The sequence below is a fragment of the Bos mutus genome, chromosome 12 (assembly GCF_027580195.1).
Source record: "Bos mutus isolate GX-2022 chromosome 12, NWIPB_WYAK_1.1, whole genome shotgun sequence".
Lineage (NCBI taxonomy): Eukaryota > Metazoa > Chordata > Mammalia > Artiodactyla > Bovidae > Bos > Bos mutus.
This window is the reverse complement of record NC_091628.1, coordinates 32828731-32851571: the sequence shown is the minus strand read 5'-3', so window position 1 is coordinate 32851571 and position 22841 is coordinate 32828731. Positions and strand designations below refer to the sequence as shown.

At 43.5% G+C, this 22841-nt stretch overlaps 1 protein-coding gene across 2 annotated transcripts in view; it reads left to right on the top strand.

Annotated features, from left to right (window-relative positions):
* Positions 1-3013: 3013 nt before the first annotated feature.
* WASF3 (WASP family member 3) overlaps positions 3014-22841 on the top strand; it is a 76015-nt gene continuing 56187 nt past the window's right edge. For both annotated transcript variants that reach the window (XM_070380497.1, XM_070380495.1), the window contains exon 1: positions 3014-3152. The gene's annotated coding sequence lies outside the window, so the exon portion shown is untranslated. The remainder of the gene's footprint in view (positions 3153-22841) is intronic.

Genomic DNA, 22841 nt, shown 5'->3' with positions numbered 1-22841 from the left:
TTAGCCCCTTAATGAAAATGCCCTGAGCAATTTTATCTGAAGGACTGGATCACAGAAGTACTATATTTGAAGAAAATTTTCTACATTATGGACACAGCACTAGGGTAGGCTTATATTTACTGGATGTTCCAGCACTGCTCTAGACATTATGCAGTGAGGAAACAGGAGTAGAAAGTAAGTGCCTTACCCTCATGGGATTTACCATCTAATTTGAGATCAGACCAACTTCTAGGAGACAACTCTGCACACATAAGGATAGTACAATTAAGAGCTAATAGAAGGTGTAAATTAAGTGTAGCAGCACTTTATATACGGTGGTGGGGGGTGGTCACTGAAGCCAGGAGGAGCAAGGCAAATATGATTAACAGTCCTGAAAATACACTCTGGGTAATCTATGCCTTCATGTTTTTGAATTCTAAATCAATGACCTAAATATAGACATGGAAGTTACTCCCCTGGGTAAGAGAAGACAGAATGAAGAAAAAACATTTTCACTTGAATGCCAATTCAGCTTTGAATTGAGCAGAAATTTATCACTTGGGTATTAATACTTCAAATACAGAGCACTATGATAACTCACTAATATCCTGTTTACTTTATGAATGACCAGAATATTTCATGTTGCCATGATATGGAAACTAAATATATGTCACCTTAAATTGAGCTTCAAAAACCCTTCCTTTGGAAGTAATGTAGGTTAATAGATTACACATAAAGAGGGGTGCATGCTTTTTCTTCTGCATTTCCAGTGCTGCAAACATTGCTAAAATTGTTATCAACTATTATGTATTTTTCCTAGCATGTAGTTGCTGTTACCAGCAAGATGAGATGTGGATAGTTATCACATGTCTGTAAAGACAACCTAAGTTAGTTTTTCTAGAACTCCTTATTGGGATTTGAGCTTGGGATTTAGTGATCTTACTGGTAAATCAAAAGAATAAAGCTGTTGTTGTTCAGTCGCCAGGTAATGTCTGGCTCTTTGCAACCCCATGGGCTGTAGCACCCCAGGCTTCCCTGCTGCTGCTGCTGCTAGGTTGCTGCTAAGTCGTGTCCGACTCTGTGCGACCCCATAGACAGCAGCCCACCAGGCTCCTCTGTCCCTGGTATTCTCCAGGCAAGAATACTGGAGTGGGTCGCCATTTCCTTCTCCAATGCATGCATGCCAAGTTGCTTCAGTTGTATCTGATTCTGAGACTTCATGGACAGCAGCCCACCAGGCTCTTCCGTCCACAGGATTCTCCAGGCAAGAATACTGGAGTGAGTTTCCATTTCCTTCTCCCAGACTTCCCTGTCCCCTACCATCTCCTGGATTTTGCCCAAGTTCATGTCCATTGCATTGGTGCTGCCATCCAACCATCTCATCCTCTGTCACCCTGTTCTCCTCCTGCCTTCAATCTTTCCCAGCATCAGGGTCTTTTCCAATGAGTCAGCTCTTTGCATCAGGTGGCCAAAGTATTGGAGCTTCAGCTTCAGCTGAAGTTCCCCTTAACAATGAGTATTCAGGGTTGATTTCTTTTAAAATTGACTGGTTTGATCTCTTTGCTGTCCAGGGATTCTCAAGAGTCTTCTCCAGCACCACAGTTCAAAAGCATCAATTTTTTGGCGCTCTGCCTTCTTTACAGTCCAGCTCTCACAACTGTATGTGACTACTGGAAAGACCATAGCCTTGACTACAGGGGCCTTTGTCGGCAAAGTGATGTCTTTGCTTTTTAACACACTGTCTAGGTTTGTCGTAGATGTCCTGCCAAGCAGCAATTGTCTTCTAATTTCATGGCTGCAGTCACCATCCGCAGTGATTTTAGAGCCCAAGCAGAGGAAATATGTCACTGCTTCCACCTTTCCCCCTTTTATTTGCCATGAAATGATGGGGCCAAATGCCATGATCTTAGTTTTTTTAATATTTAGTTTTAAGCCTGCTTTTTCAGTCTCCTTCACCCTCATCAAGAGGTTCTTTAGTTCCTTTCGTTTTCTGCCATTAGAGTGGTATCGTCCGCATATCTGAAATTGTTGTTGTCTCTCCTTGCAAGCTTGATTCCATCTTTTAACTCATCCAGCCCTACATTTCTCATGATGTGCTCTGCACAAGTTAAAAAAAACAGGGTGACAATAAACAGTCTATCATACTCCTTTCTGAGTCCTGAATCAGTCAGTTGTTCCATACAAGGTTTTAACTATTGCTTCTTGACCGGCATACAGGTTTCTCAGAAGGCAGCTAAGATGGTCTGATATTCCCATCTCTTTAAGAGTTTTCCACTGTTTGTTATGATCCACACATCCTTCAAGACCTGGGAGAACATAATTGGCTTTCTCTCTCTCTCTTTTTTTGTCTTCCTTTCCTCCCTTCTCCTCCCCCCTTCTTTTCTTTCCTTAAGTTTATCCCTAAGTCATCAAGTCCCACTGCCACGGGGCTTGGCTGAGTAGTTTCAGGCGTACCCTGCGTTTAATAGATACTGTGGATTCTCTCACATTTGGAAAGAGGGAGACTGGAGTTGGGGGAATAAGGGAAAACATTTGCAAAGGAAGATGAGAAGGCTCTGCAGGGAGGCCGGTAAAGGATTTGAGAAGGGCATAAGACCAACCGCGGGCACGGCTCTAATCCTCTCAGGGCGGCCAGCCCTCAACTCTGCAGCACGCAGGTAAATGCATCTCTGTCTGCAAGATCCCTCCAAGCCCGACAAGGTTCGGTTAGGGGAGGACATCCGAAGGGACTGCAGTGCGCCCATCATAAGTGGAAAGGATGCGCGGCCCCCACACTAAACTCTGCCCAAAGCGTCCTCACCTGTCCATCCCCCCGGGGGAGGGACTCTGGTCAGAGCCTCATCCCCAAGCTCGGGTCGGAGGACCAGGGCTGAGAGCCGCCTCCTCCGCAATGCCCCGCCCCTCGGCGCAGACACGCCGCGCTCCTGCCGCGCTCCCATTGGCCGAGGTGCCCGCCAATCCAAGAGCCGCGGCCGACGAGCGGGCCCTGGTTGGTGAAGCCGGCGCTGGGCCCCACCCCGCTCCGCCGGGCCCCCCACCGGGAGGGGGCGTGGCCGCGGCCGTGGCCGGGCCGGAGGCGGCGTCGCCGGCGCCTCTGCGCGCGGGGCGGTGCGGGGCGGTGCGGGAGGTGCGGGGCGGCAGCGGCGGGACCATGGAGCTGGGGGCGCGGACCGGTGAGTGCGCGCTGCGGCCGGCCAGCTCTCTGTCCCCGGCCTCGATCCCTGCCGGCTCCGGGCCGGGCGGAGGCGGGCCCCCGCAGCCCCGCGGCCAAGTGAACTTGCTGCATCGCCCGGGCGCCTGGGCGGTCGGCGGGGCCCAGTGCGGCCCGGCGCATCCTCCCCGCCGGCTTCCCGCGGTCGCTCCGCGGCCCTTGGCCCCCGTACGCGCCTCCCGGCCGCAGGGCTGGCGCCCGGGCCTCGGCCCGCGCCGCACACACGAGCGCGGGGCTGCCCGGCGCCCGGTAACCTCGCGTCCCTCCGGGCTGCGCGCGCCCTCACCGCACCTTGGCCCGGTCCCCGCGTGCCCGCCGCCCGGGGTCCGGCCCTCTCCGCTCGGCTCGGCCCTCCCCGGGTGCTGCGGGAACCCGAGGTCACGGTCCTGGCCTTGGCCTTCGGGCTGGGCTCCGGGAAGGGGTCGGCAGCCCGGGAGTGGCGCGCTGCGGGGCCGCGGGGCTGCGGGGTCGCTGGGCAAGGATGCGTCCTCCGGGGAGACTCTCCCCGCGGGGCCGGCTGGGCCCGGGGCTTCGGCACGGGGGGAAAGCCTTTGCCCCTCTCGGTGTGCCGGCTCACGGGCAATGGCGATTTCTTCTTGGTTCAGTCTCTGCAAGGGAGAGTTCCCTGGTGGAGAGCAGAGTTCTTAATTATTAAGAAACTCAGCCGTGGGCTTAAGGGATGAATGGAACATCTCATTTCTTAGCTGCTATTGGGCGGAATAGGAATTCTTTCTCATTTGGGGGTGAATTTTAAATACTCAGTCACTACTAGCAATAATTACTAAGTTTTTAAAAGCTGACACTTTAAAAGGTCTGCTTTAGCTTTTGAAGCGCTTCAAATCAAGTGTCTCGTGGGGCAGGAGATACTTAAGAACTGGAATCCACATTTTTTTAAGGGGAGGAGCCAGCCATTAGAAATGTTTTGCATCTTTAAAAAAATGAGGTTTGCCAAAAGTTTAAAATGTCTGCTTCTCTATCAAAATTAGGTTCAAAGTGTTATAATTGACTTACATTTCTTTTGCCTCTAGGGCAAATTCCGTTGAAGGTTGGTTGCTTCTTTTTGTATCTGCTTCACCCAACTTTCCTTTTCTAGCCGTGAAACAATGCGGAGATTCTTGAAAGCTAGTTCTTTTTATCTGCTTGAGAGGTTAAACAAAAGGAAGCTGGCCTGGTCTTTCCCATAGGCAGTTCTCATTGTGTGTCTGGGCTCCTTTCTAAGAACAGCCGCAGTCAGACTCATTTTTCTTCATTTTTAAAGACCTTCTTAATTTATATTCATGAGAGTTGTGTCTTTTCAGACGTTTCGAGCTCACTAGGTTGGAAAGTTTGGTTGGCTTTATGTAGTTACCATCTGACCTGTAGTCTCTGTTTTCTTACCACAGTGAAAAGCTTGTTCTAGAACTATCTACTTATAAAAAATTGTTCCTGCCCTTCTGGTTGCTGACCTGAAGTTGCATTATAGCATCGTTTTCTCTGTCTGTCTCAGATTTATTGACCGAATAGTCATTGATGTTCTACACCATTTTTACAAATTCTGAACGATGCTGCTGCTGCTAAGTCGCTTCAGTCGTGTCCGACTCTGTGCAACCCCAGAGACGGCAGCCCACCAGGCTCTGCTGTCTCTGGGATTCTCCAGGCAAGAACACTGGAGTGGGTTGCCATTTCCTTCTCCAATGCATGAAAGTGAAAAGTGAAAGTGAAGTCGCTCAGTCGTGTCTCACTCTTAGTGATCCCATGGACTGCAGCCTACCAGGCTCCTCTGTCCATGGGATTTTCCAGGCAAGAGTAATGGAGTGGGTTGCTGTTGCCTTCTCCGAAATTCTGAAAATAAAGGTGGAAAAACACACTTTGCTGAGTAGTCCTGCCAGCATTAGCGCATCCCTCCTCTTCCCAGTGTGTCCTTGTAGGTGGGCTTTACCCTTCTTCCTGTGGAGATCTGCATGTGGCAAGAAACGTTTTGGTTATTGGAACATTTTGATTGAAACAGTTGCCTGTTTCAAGTGTTCAGAGTTATCTGAGCTCCTGGGCCATTGCTGATGGTCCTTCAGAGTGCCCAGAACTTTCTCTGAAGGATAGCTATTCGAGATTGTGTTTTCCAGGCATAGGTGACTGTCATTCCTTATATTTTCTTGGGAGCGCCTCCACATGGCTGGACAGACTGCAAATGCTCAACTTCTCTTTTCCATCCTTGTTTCTCAGCACATGGTTTTTCCAAATGCTCTTGGCATTTGGACCTTTGCATTCCTCTTCAGGGCTGGTTCTTTATCCCCAACTCATTTTAGGTAGGTAATACTGGAATATCCTAGACCAGCACTGCATAAATAATGCATATTGTATAATAAATTTAACATCACTCTAGAGATCAGTGGAGTAGAAAGCCTGCAGTCTCCTCTCCTCCTCTTACTGGCGCCCTAGTCCTGTCCTGTTTCTCCATGGTCAGGTGTGTCCTTGGAGAACGGGCAGTGGGGCAAGGCTGGAGGGAGGGGAGGTTGAGGAGTAGGACAGGGTTGTGTGTGTGTCAGGAGAGGGAGGGACAGGGCCATGCAGGGTGTTGGTTGGTGGATGGCTCTGCTGTCCCTAGATACCAGATCAGGAAGTAGCAACCATTCCCTTGGGGAAGATGCTGACCTTGTCAAGTTCAAGGTGCCTGCAGGGCGCATCGGTCAGTGGCTGCACTGGGATCCTGATATTGAGAGGTGTCTGGACTAGGAGACACGCACTTGAGAGTTCTCAGCACTGGCTCCCAAACTACTTGCCACAGTGAACTCGCAGGGAGACTGTGGGGATTAAATTGTTGAAGGACCCTCAGCGGTGCAAACATCTGTCCGCCCTTAGCACCCAAGGACTGCTTCCACCAGAGTTTCTACCAAATTCCTTCTGATGATGTTGTCTTTGCAAAGCTGGGACTTCCCTGCTTGCTAGGAAAGGGGTTGGGGGAGAGGTATCCAATCCGACTGCAGGTGTGAGAAATTGTGAGCTGTTCCACACAGGCATGTGGGCTGTTCATGGTTTATTTAACAGTGAAGTAAAATACCCGTTTTCTCTCAATAGAAGTGCACTGTTTTCAAATGGAAGTGCTAGTAGATACTTGTTACTTGCATGTAGCTAAGGGTTTCATTATTCGCTGGGTATTTTCTGGTTGCAGTCAAGAGGGTGCAGTGAGCAGAGAAAGTTCTGGAACCTCTGCCTTTGTTAACAGCGGAGGCTGTGGAGTAGATTGGGTTATTCAGGAAGCATGTGTAGAGCGAGAAGAGAAGTGAGGAGAATGGACTCTGCGGGGTCCTCGTATTTAAAAGGCAGGCTGCCACGTCGAGACTGAAAGAATGGGAGTTGGGGACATGGGTGGTGTCTGGGAAACCATGATCCAGTGAAACATCGTTCAAGGGGGATGATAGCAGCCAGGTCATTATCACAGAGGCAATGGCAGTGGTGACACGGTGACGGGAATAGGAGCAAGGCAGCCGGTTTGTGAGGGGCTTCCTTGTAAGCGGGGGCCAGAAGTGTGGTGCTGAAGGGTGATGGAGGAGGGTAGGCGAAGCTGGGCATTTTCTTCTTTTTTACTGGAGGGGTTTGAGCATATTAAAGGACCAAGGGGCAGAGGGTGCTAGACAGACATGCCGTTGGAAGATGGTTTCGAGGTTTCTGTTGGATTTAGCCCTAGGATGTAATTACTGATTTTGGCAGGAGGCATCTCAAGGGAGCCTTACTGCTGTGGATTGAGGGGTGATGGAGCTAAGGGGGTGAAGCCAGTCAGGGAAGGCTAGATTTTGAAGATGAGAGAAGGGCCTTCGCTTAGAGAGGAACCTTAGTCCAGGGTGAGTTTTGTGTTTTGTGACAAGCACAAAACGGGGACCGGCACTCAGTGAGAGGATTGTTATGAGATGAACTAAAATGGAGCTGTTGCAGTAGGTAGTCAAATCTTTGGATTGGGACTTCCGTGCTGGTCAGTGGCTAAGACTCCCTGCTCCCAGTGCAGGGCCTCAGGTTCAATCCCTGGTCAAGGAACTAGAACTCACATGCCGCAATTAAAGACTCCGCCTGCCACAACAGAGATCAAAGACCCTACATGCTGCAGCTAAGACCCGACGAAGCCAAAATAAATAAATAAAAATAAACATTAAAAAAAAACCAACTTTGAATTGCACTGGAGCACAACTTTTAAGGTCCAATACTGTCAGAAGTTTCTCTTGCTAAAAGCAGTCTTCTTAAGATGCTGTTTTCCTCTTAAGGCACGCTTTTCCTGCAGCAGGTGGTTCTTCTAAGGGTGGGTATTTGTGTGCACAGCCTTGTCATTTTCCCGGGTCCTGGTGTCCTTGGAGGGTCACATTATCTGTGACGTCCACTCTCTGGCTGCCCCTTCCTGGCGGTGCTTTCTTGGCCACTGACCTCAAGGCCAGTCTTGTTTTTTTCCAATCAGAGCCCCTCCCCCTTAACTTAATAGATATCCTTCAATTAGAATATTCTCCATACTCAGATTTCACTCTGGATCTTTGGAATCACCCTGATCTGTTTTTCCCCTGGACCATGCCTCCTGTCTCTGAGGTTAGCTCTTCTTCACCTCTGTTGACTTTTTATTTTTAAAAAAATTTTAAATATCCCAAACACCCCAGGGTATTTTCTCACTTTTTCAAGTCTGTTAGAGTCTCTGATGGAGAAGGCAATGGCACCCCACTCCAGTACTCTTGCCTGGAAAATCCCATGGACGGAGGAGCCTGATAGGCTGCAATCCATGGGGTCGCTAGGAATCGGACACGACTGAGCGACATCACTTTCACTTTCATGCATTGGAGAAGGAAATGGAACCCACTCCAGTGTTCTTGCCTGGAAAATCCCAGGGACAGGGGAGCCTGGTGGGCTGCCGTCTCTGGGGTCGCACAGAGTCGGACACGACTGAAGTGACTTAGCAGCAGCAGCAGCAGTAGCAGCAGAGCCTCTGAGCCTTGACTCTGAGCTCAGCATCTGGGATCATTTCTCAAGACTTTACAAATGAGATTTTTTTCCCTCTTATGCCTGTTGTTGGGGTGCCCTCTGACCTTCCGGAACAACGGTCTTGAAATTGATGTAGAGATGTTTTCAGTTGTATTTACATATTCTTGAACTTTTTCAATGTTTTATTTATTTTAATTTCTTTCTTTTAGTTTTTGCTTTCTGGTTCTATTCAGAAGGTCCCCTCGTGTTTGGATGCCTACCATGTATCATGATAGTTACTGGTGGTGACAGGATTGATACAGCCAAACTCCTGTTCTCTAAAGCCAGAGAGGTGAGGCAGAGGGTTTAATTGTCTCATTCATCATCTATAAACTCCTGATGGGCAGGAACCGGACAGGTGGTGCCTGTCTTGGTAGATGTGTCTGGCTTTGTCAGATGACCTCAGGCAAAGACCACGATAGCGCATAGCCTTAGCTCAAAGGGGTAACACTCATTGTCTTCCACCAGCCAACTTGACCTTTGATCTCTGAGTACTTCTGACAGTGTTGGACCTTAAAAGTTGTGTTCCAGTACAATCCAAAGTTTTTTATTTTTTTTAATATTTATTTGTATTATTTTGGCTGTCCCGGGTCTTCGTTGCAGCATGTAGGGTCTTTGATATTTGTTGCGGCAGGTGGAGTCTTTAGTTGTGGCATGTGGGACCTAGTTCCCTGACCAGGGCTTGAACCTCGGCCTGCTGCATTGGGAGCACGGAGTCCTTGCCACTGGACCACCACGGGAGTCCCAATCCAAAGACTTTATTATCTACGGCAACAGTTCCATTTTAGTTCATCTCCTACCATCCTCTCCCTGAGTGCCGGTCCCCGTTTTGTGCTTGTCAACAGTTCAGTGAAATTCTGTTGGCAGTGTAAAGGTATGGATGTGATTGACTGTGAACCAGAGCCCATGTGGCCATATTTTGTCCACTAAATGAATGAAATAGTGTATGCCTTGCACATAGAAGAGCCTCAAAAAATATATTTTCATTGACTGAATGTCATCAGTTTTGATTCATGACTTAAGCAGAACACTACCCCTACTGTGTAATTTTAAAAACTTAATTGGAGTCATTTTGTCCTGCTAGCATCACACTTATTTTCTTTCAGCGTCTCAAAATAGTATATGACACCTTGTTTTTTGGTTTTCACCTGTTCCTTTATGTAGTGCTGGGTTAGGGAATTACCTGGGCAGATTTCCACTTTGGCCTGACATTGTAACTCTTTCCTCAGGCTAGAATGAATGCTTCTGGAGAGGCTCAGGGATTTAAATTACTCCTTGTGGTGCCTGGAAGGAATAGTACCTAAACAGAGAGCCAAGCGTCCAGTCCAAAGTGGGGTGGCATTAACCAGAAAGTTGCAGGGAGAGAGACAAAGCAGCGTGTGCTCCTGTTGGTCTCATCCTGTAGAGTGGCTGTCCGTAGCCTGGAAAAGGGAGCCACAGAGTCACCTTCCATTTCTGCAAAGTAATATCTTTTTTTTTTTAATTTTAAATTTTATTTTATTTTTAAACTTTACATAATTGTATTAGTTTTGTCAAATATCAAAATGAATCCGCCACAGGTATACATGTGTTCCCCATCCTGAACCCTCCTCCCTCCCCATACCATCCCTCTGGGTCGTCCCAGTGCACTAGCCCCAAGCATCCAGTATCGTGCATCGAACCTGGACTGGCAACTCGTTTCATACATGATATTTTACATGTTTCAATGCCATTCTCCCAAATCTTCCCACCCTCTCCCTCTCCCACAGAGTCCATAAGACTGTTCTATACATCAGTGTCTCTTTTGCTGTCTCGTACACAGGGTTATTGTTACCATCTTTCTAAATTCCATATATATGCGTTAGTATACTGTATTGGTGTTTTTCTTTCTGGCTTACTTCACTCTGTATAATAGGCTCCAGTTTCATCCACCTCATTAGAACTGATTCAAATATATTCTTAATTTTGGTACCATGATTGTAATTTTCTAATACAAGACATTCATCTATTTCAACAGTAGAAAACTAATTTATTTTATAACCGACCCTGTAGATTTAGAACATACCTTCGTTCTTGGTTTTCCATAGGATTTGTCTCTCATTTTTGTACACCCTTTAGAGTTAACGACCTTGATTATTGATTTAAAAAACGGCAATACACAGAATCCCCCAAACTCCCCAGTCACCTGTCTTCGGATTTCAGTTACACACGGCAAACAGTTTTGTTTCCAAAGCCTTGACTGAAGTGGAAATTGTTCTTTGAGATATCCCAGGGAGGAAGATTATTAAAACATTACTTCTTTATACAAATTGGCATTGTAATTTTGAATGGTAACAGGCTTGTCAACCTTAGTGAAGTCCCTACCTGAGCCTAATTAAAAATGCATATCTTCTGCACTGTTTGTCCATTGCAATCACATAGGTTAGTTAAAAACTTCTTCCATCTCCAGGATGTCCAGGAACATCCTGGACATTCTACTTCTCCAAAAAAAAAAAAAATTATGGACATGACAAAACCTTAGGGCATCATTTGAAAGAATTGTATTAGCGATTAGGCATTAAAGGGTTTAGAAGATAATTTCTTTTAAGCCACATCTGTGGCTACTATTTCCTGCTACACAGTTTGGAAGTTTGTGGCTTTATTTCTTCAGCTATTTGGTTGCTAATGATTGTCAAATTTCATTTGAAACAAATGATATTGCCCTGTATTTTAATATTTACTCAGCATTTTTTTTCTTCTTTTTTGGACACCAAAATAACTTAGATCCACTGTGTATAAGTGAAAGTTCCAAGTACAGTTTTGTTTAAATGGAATATGTACTCTCTCCAAATATTTATTGGGATACTTGATGATTTTATTGGACAGAAACAGTGGGGGCTTATCTCTCTTGTTCCCCCATTACATAAGGGTTTGAATTAACTTATAGGAGATACTCATAATAATAAAGCTGTCATAAATAATGAGAATCAAAACTCCATGAGGACTGGGAATTAAAACAACAATACCTGTACTGTCAGCGGCACTTGAGCCTCCCCTCCCAGGTCGTTGTTTTAGATGCGAGGGACTTATTTGAATAATGCAAGGTGTCAGTGACAACACGAGAAGCACCTTGGCTTGAGGTGCTGTGTGTTGGAAGCGCTGTTGGAATTCAGTTTATTCCTCTACTTAACAAGTAATTTGAAGGTCGTTGTGTTCTGCCTTCTCTATTAATGCTGGAAGGCATGGTCATAGGTGGATTTTTCACTTTTCTTGTGGATGGTTTGGAGGGAGAATGGGGAGATTTGGAATTAGGTAGACAAAAATCCTCTGAGCCTGGAAGTCCTGCCAGGCCAGCATAATTTTAATATCTAATATTGTCAAGGATATTACAAGGAAAAAAATAAAAGGGCAGTCTCATTCATGAACATGCTTGCTAAATCCTAAAAATTAATAGATCTGTTAATATAAAAGTATAATATATTATGTGCTATTTATGTTTATTCTAGAATGCAGTGTTGGTTTAGCATTCAAAATCCAGTGTATATCACCATGTTAATGAAGGAAGAAAAGCTAGACAATCACCATTAGATGCAGGAAACACTAAATTTAATATCTATTTGTGATGAAAAACTTTCAAGCAAACTAGGAAGAGTATCTGTAAGAAAATGTGCAGCAGATGTCATATTGGTGGCGAAATAATAAAAAGTGACCTTCTGAAATTGGAAATGAGATATGGATGCTTGTTATTATCACATTTATTCAGCATTATGTTGTGGGTTCTTGCCAGTGAAGTAAGATAAGAAAAAGAAATAAAAGATACAAGAGTTGGAAGAGGAGAAAATTTAGTACATGCAGACAAAACTATTTTGTATGTATAAACATCCAAAAAATTACGTGTAAGTTATTAGACTTAAGATGTGTGTTTAGCCTGCTTGCTAGATTCTCTGTAGCCATAAACAATTAGAAAATGAAGTTAATAAAGGTCCTATTTATAACAACAGTAAGTATCTGAATATACAGGAGTAGAACTTGCAAGTAATTTGCAATAACTTTACATAGAAAACTATAAATTATTTAGAAAATTCAAGGAACAGGTAAGTAAAGAAGGAATATACCATGTTCATGGAATGAAAGACTAATATTACAGAGATGTCCATTCTCCCTAAATTGATATAGATTCCTTTCAACTCTAGTCCATAGCCTGAAAAAATTTGGGGTGTGGAAATTGGCTATGTTTATGTGTTTCTAGGATTTATATGAATGTAGAGAGCAAAGAATTTCAAGACACCCTTGAAGAATAACAGATGGCAGGACTTATCAGATATCAAGAGTTTATAAAGTCATATATTCTAGACAGTGCAATATTGGCACAAGTGTAGGCAAACAAATTAATGAAACTGTATAGAAAGCCCTGAAACAGAACCAAAAATGTGTAGACATTTGATTGTATTACATACAGAAAGTTTGGAAAGTATGGTCTTTTTGAGAATTGATGTGTGATCCAAAAGAAAAATGGATAAGAGATTTGAATAAGTATTTTACAAATGTACAGGTATTGCCATACAGATGGCCAGTGAACACATGAAAAGCTTAAATTCATTAGGAATCAGGAAGCACAGATAGAAGTAATCCTGAGATGCCACCGTAGAGTCATCAGATTGGCTAAAGTGGAAAAGGCCAGACAGAGGCATTTAGCATGCAGAGCAGTGGGGCAGTGGGCACTTGTATCCCTGACCCATGGGTGTGCAAACTGTCACAAACATGGAGAATTGTCAGGCGTTATTTACTAAAGCTGACTATCCACGTACCACGTGAGCCAGAGTCTCTGTTCTGTGTGTACATAGATCCAGCAGAAATGCACGACCCTACCAGGATGCAGGTATGGTGGTGTTCGCAACAGCATTGCTGTAATAGCCCTTTGGAAACAGCCTAGATGTTCATCAGCAGTAGAGTGACTGAGTAAATTGTGGTGAATTCATGTATTATTCAGAGATAGAAATGGAAAACTTTATGTTCCATGCAATAACAATGATAATCTCATACATTTAATGTTGGGCAGAAGATGCTAAACAACAGAATTCATAACTGCAAAATTTCCCTTAAATAAAATTAAAAAGAGGTGTTAGTGAGGGAAGTGATTTCCTTTGGGAATGAGAAAGGATTAACACCTGAGCGGGCATGGGGGGCACATCTGAGGGTGCTGGCAGTGCCCTGCTTCATGATCTCTGTGAATTACCTGGGTTTGTCCACTTCATGGTAATTCTCTAAAAGTTGTTAGGGGGCTGTGGACCTTTTTGTAGATGTGAAATATTTCCAAGAAAAAAAGTTTTAAACATTTAAGTAGAAAAAGAAAAGGAAGAGGCCATTTGAATCTGTTTTAAATGTTTTTAATGTAATTACAAAGAAAAACCTTTGTTTTCACCTGTTGTTGTTGTTCAGTCACTCAGTTGTGTCCGACTCTTTGCAACCCCATGGACTGCAGCACACCAGGCCTCCCTGTCCGTCACCATCTCCTGAAGTTTGCCCAAGTTCATGTTCATTGCATGGGTGATGCCTTCCAGCCATCTCATCCTCTGACACCCTCTTCTCCTTCTGCCCTCAATCTTTCCCAGCATCAGGGACTTTTCCAATGAGTCGTCTGTTCGCCTCAGATGACCAAAATACTGAAACTTCAGCTTCAGCGTTAGTCCTTTCAGTGAATATTCAGGGTTGATCTCCCTTAAGATTAACAGGTTTGATCTTGCAGTCCCAGGGACTTTCAGGAATCTTCTCCAGCACCACAGTTCAAAGGCATCAATTCTTTGGCGTTCTGCCTTCTATACGGTCCAACTCTCACAACCACTGGGAAGACCACAGCCTTGACTATATGGACCTTTGTTGGCAGAGTAATGTCTCTGCTTTTCAACACGCTGTCTAGGTTTGTCGTTGCTTTCCTGCCAGGAAGCAGTCGTCTTCTGGTTTCATGGCACCACAGTTGCTTTGTGCTGGTTTGTGTCCTGTGACCTTGGAGAACCTGTCTTTCGGTTTTAGCATGTCACTTTGGATTCCCTAGGACTTTCTACATATGGGATCATGACATGCTCTAGTCATGAAATTGACTGACAGTTTTCTTCTTCCCATCTGGATGATCTCCTCTTTTTTCTTTTTTGCCTTTCTGTACCTGGTGGAACTTGCATTCCAATATTGAATAGAAGTGGTAAGAGTGGGCATTTTTGCCTTTTTCCTGATTTTAAGGGGAAAGCATTGTCATTCAGTAAGATGTTAGTTGTTTTCATAGATCCCCTTTATCAGGTTGAAGACATTTTTTCAGTTCTTAGTTTGGAAGCTTTTAATCACAAATAGGTATTAGATTTTGTGAAAGACTTTTTCTATGTCTTTTGAGACAGTCATGTAGTTTTGTCCTTTATTAATATGACATGCTGTGCTAATTGATTTGGCGGGGTTAAGCTAACTTTACATTCCTGGGATAAATCCAATTTGTTCATGATATGTAACTCTGTATGTTTCTAATTTGATTTGTTAATATTTTGTTGAGGGTTTTTGCATCTAATCACAAGGGATATTGATGTATAGTTTCCTTGTGGTATTTTGTCAGGCTTTGGTGTCAGTTTTCAAGTAAAACTGGTTCATAGAATGAGTTAGGAAGTGTTTCCTCTTGTAGCAGAATTTGTGAAAGATTGATATTTCTTTTTAGATATTCACCTGTGAAGTCATTTGGACCTGAGCTTTTCTCTGTGGGAAGATTTTTAATTACTAATTCAGTCTCTTAACTTGCTGTCCATTTATTCAGGTTTTCTCTAAGTCACTTTTGTTAATTTATATGTTTCTAGGAATTTCCCTTTTCATCTTAAATTGTCTAGCGGTGTAACCTTCTTCAGAGTATTCCCTTGTAATCCTTAGTAGTGATCAATGTCTGTTCTTTCATTCCTGACTCTACCGATTTGTGATTCCTCTCCTTGTTTCATGGTCAGTCTAAGGTGTGTCAGTTTTGTTAATCTTCTACCAGCTAGGAAGAACTTAACTTACTGTTGAAAAACGATCTATAAATGTGTTTTAGACTATAGAATTTTAGAATGACAGTTGTCTGGAACTGTCTTTTTACTGTGAAACTGTTGTATAGCAAGAAGAGAGAAACTAGATTAAAACACAAAAGTAAATAAAATACCCAAGCTAGAGAAGGGGGAAGATGGTGATGATCCATTATAAGCAAATTATTTAACTATAATTTTTTGCTTCCTTTTTATTGAATAATTTTTGATATAATCAAATAAAATTCAAGTATTTTAATGTTTCATGGATTCCAGACAAACATTAAATCGAAGTACAAAAGATAGGAAATAGGTTGAAAATAATAGTTCTTTATGAGGGAACATTTGTATTTTGGTTTGTTTTCCAGATATAACAAAATCTCATATATATTATCACCTTGCCTATTTTACCATTTTTCTTTTGTCTCTGAACTTTTGGGGGGGGGATGAAAAAAAAAAAAGAAAAAGGTGACTCTCTCTGCATCCTCGTCACCCTGCATCCATCCCTCACTATGATCTTTAGAGATGGTATGTACCCTTGTGAGGGGCTTCGCCAGTGGCTCAGTGGTAAAGAATCTGCCTGCAATGCAGGAGACTTGGGTTCAGTCCCTGGGTGGGGAAAATCCCCTGGAGGAGGGCATAGCAACCCACTCCAGTATTCTTGCCTGGAAAATCCCATGGACAGAGGAGCCTGGCGGGCTGCAGTCCATGGGGTCGTACAGAGTTGGACGCAACTGAGCACATATTCTTGTGATGACCCTTTCCAGCAGGAGATGCCGTTCCTAACAGTTAGCATGCCCACTGATTATGCATGGTCATCAGAAGCAAATGAATGAGCCCAGAGAAAAATGAAACTGAAACTTGCCTGAAAAACACATGATTTCTGGATTGACTGCCTTTCGGAAGCTTAGCTGTTGAAAATTAGAGATGCATGTATTTCCAGTCACTTCTTATCTGTATTTTTGGGTTTCCAGTATGAAAGGCACTTGAAAATAACCTCTTCAGTTTATCCTTTTAGAGCAGTTATTAGGATAGGTTCTTGTTAATATGAATGTGTCCAAAAGTTGGCTTTCATGTTTTTTTCCCCCCTCAGAAGTGCTATAGCATAATGTATTTTTAAAATATGTGCAGTTTCTGTTTCTATCAGGAACATCTCAAAGAACCTCAGTGAATGGAATCCCTTTCAATGGGCTTTGTATAAAAGCAGCCAAGCATTAGATTCATATGCTTTTGTAGGTTTAGTTAGCTTTGAAATATTATTTCTGAAGTGTTGGATTTTGGCACCTTGTCGTCTTTTTTCTGCCCCGTAATTCTAGTGTCAGCCTCAAATTATTTCTGGTAATTTCAGATTTTTTTTTTTTTTAAAGATTCTGTTTGTTTTACAAGCATTGGTTTGTTGGTGAAATGAGAAACCCTTCCTTATCTAGATGGATGGAATATGATTTATTTTCCTGAATTGAGTGAAATTTGATTTATCTCAAGTACTGAAATATATAAGATTCAGCAAGTTTCATTTAAATTTAAGTTTCCAGAAGTTCTGAAGTGCTGGGGATATGAACAGTAGTGAGTTAAGCCACATTTTAGGAAAGTTGAATACATGTAAACCCAGAGAGGTTTGAGTTGACCAAAACTTTTTGATCTAATGTCCTTCCTTCTCCCCCATGCAGAAACAGTAAATGCTACATCCTAAGGCTAGTTTGTAGCCCAGTCAGTAAAGAATCTGCCTGCAATGCAGGAGACCTGGGTTCAATTCCTGGGTCGGGAAGATACCCTGGAGAAGGAAATGGCAATCCACTCCAGTATTCTTGCCTGGAAAATCCCATGGACAGAGGAACCTGGCGGGCTGCAGTCCATGGGGTTGCAAGAGTCGGACACGACTTAGCAACTAAACCACCACCACCACCAAGGCTGTTTTAACCCTCTCCCTGTTGTTGTTGTGTTGTTCAGCTGCTAAGTTGTGTCCGACACTGCGACCCCATGGACAGCAGCATGTGAAGCTCCTCTGTCCATGGGATTCTCCAGGCAAGAATTCTGGAGTGGGTTGCCATGCCCTTCCTTAGGGGATCTTCTTGACCCAAGGATACAACCCGTATCTCTTGCATTGCAGGCAGATTCTTTATAGTCTGAGCCACCAGAGAAGCCCATTCTATTAAAAAGTATTTGTATTTGCTTTTTAAATTGTGAATTTGTTATTTCCTGCTTTTGTTGTTTCTTTGAGCAGTTTTTCGGGGAAATGGCCCAGAACACACTGTCCTGTGGCTTTGGGCCGCCTCTCCATTCCTCATCTGTATCACATCAGTAGGATGTCCCTTCTTAGAGCCATGACCGTCTATCGGAGTCTCTCTTGCTTGCTTCAAGTTTGCCTTTGTGGTTGGGCGGCTGCGTCAGGACCATTTCAGTTTCCACAGGTAGTAACAGGCATCAGGAGGATGGCTGTCCCCTCAGTGGCTGGGAAAGGTTGGGTGTGCAGAAGCCACGGCTCACCAGAAAGAGATCTCAGAAAGGTCCTGAGAACTCAGTTCAGTGCAGTTCATTTTGGGCTCAGCACAGTGAATCTCTGACCTCCTGGTCCATGTGCTCAGTCATGTCTGACTCTTTGCAATCCCGTGGACTGTAGCCCACCAGGCTTCTCTGTTCATGGGATTTTCCAGGCAAGAATACTGGAGTGGGTTGCCATTCCCTTCCCCAGGGGATCTTCCCCACACAGGGATTGAACCTTGTCTCCTGCACTGGCAGGCAGATTCTTTACTGATGAACCACCAGGGAAGCCCCTGACCTCCTGTAAGATAATGCATTTTTGCCTCCTGTTTCCTTACATCTCTGACTTTTAAATGATACCTCTGGTGCTCTCCTATCATTCCCCTCCCTTCCAGAAAAGCAAAGCAAAGACACCCTTGGTTTTGCAGGATTATGGAGGTCCAGTGAGCATGATAACAAAGGCACTTTATCATGGCTGAATGACAGGGGACCCATACATTAACAGACTGGGAGTTCAGTTCAGTTCAGTCACTCAGTCGTGTCCGACTCTCTGCGACCTCATGAACCACAGCACGCCAGGCCTCCCTGTCCATCACCAACTCCCGGAGTCCACCCAAACCCATGTCCATTGAGTCAGTGATGCCATCCAACCATCTTATCCTCTGTCGTCCCCTTCTCCTCTTGCCCTCAATCTTTCCCAGCATCAGGGTCTTTTCAAATGAGTCAGCTCTTCGCATCAGGTGGCCAAAGTATTGGAGTTTCAGCTTCAACATCAGTCCTTTCAATGAACACCCAGGACTGATCTCCTTTAGGATGGACTGGTTGGACCTCCTTGCAGTCCAAGGAACTTTCAAGAGTCTTCTCCAACACCACAGTTCAAAAGCATCAATTCTTTGGCGCTCAGCCTTCTTCACAGTCCAACTCTCACATCCATACATGACCACTGGAAAAACCGTAGCCTTGACTAGACGGACCTTTGTTGGCAAAGTAATGTCTCTGCTTTTGAATATGCTGTCTAGGTTGGTCATAACTTTCCTTCCAAGGAGTAAGTGTCTTTTAATTTCATTGCTGCAGTCACCATCTGCAGTGATTTTGGAGCCCAGAAAAATAAAGTCAGCCACTGTTTCCACTGTTTCCCCATCTATTTGCCATGGGAAGCCTTCTCTTAGTCCTTTTTCTTGAGGGCTGGATGGTTTCTGCTGGAATACAAATGAAACACTCAGGATTTTAAAGATATTTACTATGAAAATCCCTGACTGTGGCAAATGAAGTTGTCTTATAATTCACAAGAAATATTTGCTAAGAGTGCTTCTCTGGAGCACTTATTTTTGGAGTGGAAGTGTGACTTTAATTTCCAGTACTAGAAAGTGAACATAATTTTTATGAAACTAGTCATGGGGTCTGAAATTAAGACTATATGGCCTCTGTTAACCTAATCTACATTTAATATATTCACTGCAGTATATTGAGAGTCCTGGTTGTTAACCAAAGAATTATTTATTGCAGAAATTATTAAGGACAGCTTAATGGAATTGACTTATAATTTCATTCATCTCTTCATAACTACCAGATTAAAGGATGCTTTGTCTTGAGTTCAGTCATTTCCTCAAATTAAAATAAGGAACTTATAAAATCTTTTTCAGCTTTATGGGGAGTGTTCATGGGCAGCGAAGAAGCACATGAAATAGTCATTCAGGAATCTTTTTAGACTCTGATTGCTGAAGGGACACATAGGAGAAGAGGTTTGGGAATCTCTTGCAAAGTCAGAATTGCCCTGCAGATGACCTTACAGAAAGTCAGAACTGTTTCAAAGACTTTGTAAACGAAAAAGATGAAAAGAGTTTCTCCTTTGATAGTTCCAACCGCTGGTGCCTGGTGCGTTTGGCCAAGGACACGAAGGAGAAATGTCTCGAAGGAGAAATGTCTCCCATTCTCTGGGGAGTGATGGTGGGGTGGGGGGAAGCAAATTCCCTCTGAATCAGAGCTTCCATCATGAAATACATTAATATCCTCCAAAGTGATAGCATGGGAAGCACAAAAGGAAAAAAACTTGGCAAAAATCGACAGAAGTGAGCAAATACATAATTGTAGCAAATGCTATTTTCATGTCAAAGAGAATGAATGGATGAAAACTTGGAGGAAAACAGGATATGGATAAAGGGGAAAGAATTCACAAGAAGTAAAAATTCCATGGTTTCAGGACCTATGTGATACTGAATAACGGTTGAGTTTAAATACTAATAGCAGCTGCAATGCAGGAGACCTGGGTTCAATCTGAGTCGGGAAGATCCCCTAGAGAAGGGAATGGTAACCCACTGCAGTATTCTTGCCTGGAGAATCCAGTGGACAGAGGAGCCTGGTGGGTCACAGTCCATGGGGTCACAAAGAGTGGGACACGACTGAGTGACTGACACATACACACACACACAAAACAGCTGTTTACATTACCCTGCCAATGTCACAAAGAGTCAGACACAACTGAGACACACACACACACACACACACACACACACACACACACACACCAGCTGTTTACCATGCCAGTGGAGCCCCCACTCAGCTAAGAGGCTATTCTGTGGTGCCTTCTAGTTTGGGGCCGAGGCACTTAGGTAAGCCATGAACTGGTTTAAAAGAAACACATGGTTAGAAGTGATTTGCTTATAACTAATACATTAGATAACAGTTGTTTTGCTTTATTTGGTCATATGGGGAAGTGAGAAGATTGAAACATGACACATGTTGCTCCTGTTGATGCGTATGGTTTGTTTGGCTAATAAGTTAGATGGTAAGCTTCTCAAAGGCAGAGGACTGGTTCTTCTCCATCTTAGAGTTTGGTGTCACAACTTACAGCAGGTACCGAGTCGAGTCTGTGGACATCATAAATCAGGAAGTGTTCACTGCTGAGTCTGCATGTGGACCGTCAGACTGTACACCCCAGAGCAGGCTTATTCTGAAAAAAACAACAATGCTTGTTGCTTTGCCATGTGTATGTTTTGTTAAGTCCAACTGTGGCCCCAGATGCCAAATGAAAGATTTACTGTGTGGCTGATGGTTTCCAGTGCGAGTGGAGGTTGTAGCTGGGGACGGTGCTCTAGAAACCTCACTTCCCAGGCCCAGGCAAGAGAGAAGGTTTTGATGTTGTTCCCATGGATTGTGTGAAATTTAGGTTTTTTTTTTATTTTTTTATTTTTTTTATTGTTTTAAGCCTGTCTATCTTCTGAGTGATCTGGGCTTGTATAGCAGACAGGAGTGCTGTGCACCAGTGGCAGAGAACCTGGGTGTGTTCGCTGGTTGGAATCGTGTTCTGAAGGAGGCCTCGTCTAGTGCATAATTCTGACTTTGTTTATAGAATTTTTAATAATGAAGTAATATTTGATTTCTCCAAGTAGTTTAACATTTGACTTCTGTTGTTCAATCATGTTTCAAATGATTGTGGCTCAGTGGTAAAAAATCTGCCTGCCAGCGAAGGAGATGCAGGAGACCTGGGGTTTGACCCTGGGTCAGGAAGATCCCCTGGAGAAGGAAACAGCAGCCCTCTCCAGTATTCTTCCCTGGAGAATCCCTCGGATAGAGGAACCTGGTGGGCTGCAGTCCATGGGGTAGCAAAGAGTTGGACATGACTGACAGTGCATGCATAGGATTTTCAGTAATGATGTAATATTTGATTTTTTCAAGTAATTTAACATTTGGCTTCTTGTTCAATCATTTTTTTGAAAGACCTTCTCCACTGCAAGATACATATTAAAAAAAATCTTCTGTTTCAGTCCTTTGTTGGCTTTATTTGAAATTTCTTTTGCTATAAAGGATGGGTTCAGACTCAGTGGATTTTTAACCCCCTAATGGGTTGTTACAGTAGCATTTAATAATAATCTTTACTCCAGTGGTTTGAAATGCCTCACCCATTTTAGACTGAGTTCCTAGATGTGTATGTATTTGTCATTTTCTGCGTTTTCTAATCTGCTCTGTCATAGGTGTGTTTACTCAGAAGTCAGCACCACACGATTAATCACTGTAGCTTTAGTGTCTTTGTGTCTGATGGGGATGCTATCAGCTCTTTAGTCTTCTTTTTCAGAATTTCACATCTCTGCTTGTATTCCCGTAAGAACTTTAAAATCGGCTTGTCTTGTTCCTAAGAGGATTGTTGGGCATGCTTACCGAAAACCTTCCTCAGTGATGAGTGACACTCTGGATTCTTAGGGCCCCATCTGTGTTGTTAGCCTAGAGACTTGATTTTAAATCTAGTTCTGACATTAAGTGGCTTTGTAATTAAAAAAAATCGGATTCACGTTTTACTATTTTACAACTGTTTGCAGGTGCTTTTAAAGAATTGGCTGTGTACTCACTTTTTTTTTTTAACTTTCTCAATCACTAGACACAACTATTGTAAGAACCCTTAACATTTTTTAGCATCGAAGTGGGGTGCTCGTCCTTGCAAAGGTTGGAAACAACTGAATTAGAGTCCTGTAAGCTCTTTTTTGTTCTAAAATTCAGTTCTAGATAAACGAGAGGTAGTATATCATCAACCCCATCAAGGATTGAATTTACATCATTGTCGTCGCTGAAAGGGCTACTCCAGCAAAAGAAACTGCAGAAGTGGTTCTTGGCAAGATCATTTGTCTGTTTCTTTCTTTTCCTCTGTAAGCAGTTGGTGTTTTGAAAGGAAGCATATTGTCTAGATTTTCAAAGTTCTCTAAAAACAGGATGGGGGAGTGCGTTATTTTCGAAGCATGTAACGCAATTGCATCTTCAGCAGAATTAAGTGCTTTGAAAGCTTGCATTCTTTATGTTGTCATAGTTGACTATTATGATTGAAATAAGTATGTATATGTGTTCTTCCCTTTCTGAGCGTTCGTTGTTAGGGCCGGAGAAAGCCTTGGATGGAATGATTATGGGAGGAGACAATCAAGGCTGTGTTAATTCTCAGATGAGCCAGAGTTTACATTTTGAAGGGCACATCACATCTATACTCTGTAGGATTCTGTAACAGATTGGAAAATAATGGAACAAATGATGGGAGAAGATTGGCCTTCATTTATCGGTGAATAGCAGTTACCATTAAAGTGAGTTTTAAAAGTGAGGAGACGACAATTTCTTTTTTTTGCCCCCTTTGGAAAATTACTTTCGGGCTTCATTGATTTTAAAATTGTTATGGGACTTAAAGAAAAAAACCTAAAAAAAAGAGCCACAAAAAAGCCTATAATTCTATCAGAATGGTATTC